The 3,219-nt window shown below is 37.6% G+C and overlaps 1 pseudogene; it reads left to right on the top strand.

The window, feature by feature from the left end:
• Window positions 1-226: 226 nt before the first annotated feature.
• On the top strand, window positions 227-690 carry LOC143645911 (ubiquitin-ribosomal protein eS31 fusion protein pseudogene; annotated as a pseudogene).
• The last annotated feature ends 2,529 nt before the right edge of the window (window positions 691-3,219 follow it).

The following is a 3,219-nucleotide window of genomic DNA, read 5'->3' as shown; positions in this document are numbered from 1 at the left end:
CAATGATAGTTTTCCTTCCATTTTGCAATGGCATGTTCAGCATTTCTGTCTAAAACTTATTGGAGGTATCTTTAGAGCCCATGTTTCTACCAAAAGTCTTCAAGGAATTCTAGGCCTTCTGTATCAAGATCCTTGCAACTTTTCCAGAATCTTCCCCTTATCCATTTAAACAGCTGCCCAGACTCTTCTTTTCTGATCTGCCATCTGCAGTGTAGTTGTCACCAACATGCAGATTTCTGTAAACACCCTGATGGGAAAGACTATTACTCTTGAGGTTGAACCCTCAGATACAATTGAAAATGTAAAAACTAAGATCCAGGATAATAAAAGAATTCCTCCTGATCAACAGTGACTGATTTTTGCTGGCAAGCAACAGGAAAATGGACACAACTTATCTGGCTACAATATTCAAAAGACATCCGCTCTTCATCTCATGTTGAGACATTGTGGTGGTGCTAAGAAAAGAAAGAATAAGTCTTACACTACTCCCAAGGAGAATAAGCATACGAGAAAGAAGGTTAAGTTGGCTATCCTGAAACACTATAAGGTGGATGAGAAAGGCAAAATTAGTCACCTTTGTCAAGAGTGCCATTCAGTGGTTCTGGTGTTTTTATGGCCAGCCACTTCGACAGACATTACTGCTGCAAGTGTTGTCTGACTTATTGCTTCAACAAACCAGAAGACAAGTAATTGCCTGTGGATTAACAAAAAACATGAACTAAAAATGCCACTCCAATGTGCTTGGTATTTGCAAACCACAAGATCCCACTTCTCTAGTACTGAAATCTGTTTTAGTGTGCTAATGCTGTCAGAATGTAATGTACCAGAAAAGGGTTGGCTTTTATAAAGGGGATTTATAAACTTACAAGTTTACCATTTTAAAGCTATAAAAATGCCCTAATTAAAGGATCCAGATAAAGATAACTTGACTCAGGAAAGGCCAGTGGCATCTGGAACACTTATGCCAGCTGGGAAGGCATGTGGTTGACATCTGCTGGCCCTTTAGCTTCTAGTTTCAAAAAGGGTGTTCTCTTTTTGCATCTCCAAAAATCTCATCTGTGTTGGCTTTGAGATTTTTTTCTCTCTCCTAGATCTCTATTAAAGGCTTCAGAAACCTGATTAAGACTCACCTTGAATGGGTGGATTCATGTGTCCATCTAACAAAATTGTCCTACCCACAATTGGGTGTGTCACATCTCCATGGAAACAATCCAAATGTCTCATCCTAAACAGTAGGTCTGCCCCAACAACTGTGGATTAGAATTGAAAGTACATGGATTTTCTGGAATACATAAACGTTTCAAACCAGCACAAGCAGTTTGGCAGTTTCCAGGTAATAAAGTATCAAATTGCAATGTGACCCAGCAATCCTACTATTAGGTAAATACTTTGAAGAAGTGAAATCAGGGCCACCAATGGACATTTGCAATCAATGTTTATAGCAGCATTATTCATGATTACCAAGAGATGGAAACAGCTCAAATGCCCATGAATGGATGGAACATTATGCAGCTCCAGGGTGGAATAAAGTGATAATGCATGAAGTAATGTGGATACACTTGAGGATATTGGTTGAGGGAAATAGTCCATAAACAAAGGAACAAATACAGTATGGTCTCATTATTATGAACTATAATGATCAAACTCTGAGTTAAAGTTGAGAACACTGGTTATCAGAAAACAGAAGAGGGTAGAGATTGCAATTGAAGCTGAAGCGGTACAGACCATTCAACAGAATTAGTTGTAAAGATTCAGGAAAGGACAGTACAATACTGTGAGATGGTAGTACAATATTGTAAGTATAATGAGTAATGTTAAGTGAGACCATGGTTGAAAGAGAAATGATATGGGTATGTATGACACCAGAAGGAAAGACAAAGATACAAATTGGGACTCTATAACTTAGCAAAACCTGGAGTGGACAATGATGGTGATTAAATGTACAAATATAAGAAAATTTTACATGAGGGGGAGCAAATGATTGTCACCATGGCATGGTGTTAAAATGGGATGGTATTTGGAAAAAAAATAATGCAAATTAAGCTTTATGGTTTACTGTAACATTGTAGATATCTTTCATCAATTGTAGCAAATGAAATATACTGAAACTAAAAGCCATTAAGAGGGGAATATAAGGGATGACTATGGAGTTCTTGTCGTTGATGTCCTTTTTGTATTTTCCTATTCTTTCTTCATTGAGGAAATAGAAATGGTCTTATATGGATTGTGGTGGTGAATGCATAATTATGTAATTCTAACGGCAGCCATTGATTTGTACACTTAGGATGCATTGTATGGGGTGTGAATAAAACGTTTTAAAAATAAATAGAAATATGTAGTTGCCTGGGAAGATCTGGAGAGGTATTCACTGTTGGGAGGGATAGCGTAACACTATCTGTGTGACACCTGAGAATCAGTATTCTGAGACTCAGACTTCTGCAGCTCATAAATTCAGTGTTACTCCATACAGCAGCAGTTAAAGAATCTGAAAAAGAGATCAGATCACTGAAATTAGTGATCTGAATGTAACTGATCTGGTTAGGATGAAGGTAAATCAGAGTACTTGGTAAAGGATATTATTGTCTGTACTTTAAGACATCGACTTCTGTGTGAGACCAAGGGAGGAGATGTTTATTTGGATAAAAATTTAAATTTTCTGTACCATACCATCTAATTTAACTTGTTGGGTTGGTCTCTATAAACAACCTAGAATAAAGAATGAGATCCTGTTGTTTTGTATAGGTTAATATGATACACTGATACAGTCCAGAGTATTTTGGACAGAAAATAATAAAGGATATGCAAAGGCCCCTTGAGAGGTTGGGGAAAATGTGAAACTATTATTATTCCTCACATGAGAAATTCCTGACATTTTCTCAAGCACTAAGGACTCCCAATTTTAATAAGCCGAGGCTTCCTGATGCTTGCCCTTATGAAACTTATCTCTGCAATGGTGAAGCTAAGCCTACTTATAACTATGCCTAAGAGTCACCTTCAGATAACCCTTCTTGTTGCAAGTAAACACATTACCTTCCCACTATATGGGACATGACTCCCAGAGTGTAAGTCTCCCTGGCATCATGGGATATGACTCCTAGGGATAAGCCTGACCCAGGCATTGTAGGATTGAGAATCCCTTTTTGACCATAAGTGGGAGAAGAAAAGAAAAAAGTTTCATTAGCTAAGAGATTTCAAATAGAGTTGAGAGGTCATTTTGGT

Source organism: Tamandua tetradactyla, chromosome 9, assembly GCF_023851605.1.
Source record: "Tamandua tetradactyla isolate mTamTet1 chromosome 9, mTamTet1.pri, whole genome shotgun sequence".
Classification (NCBI taxonomy): Eukaryota; Metazoa; Chordata; class Mammalia; order Pilosa; family Myrmecophagidae; genus Tamandua; species Tamandua tetradactyla.
The sequence above is the reverse complement of the archived record's forward strand: the minus strand, read 5'-3'. Positions and strand labels throughout refer to the sequence as shown.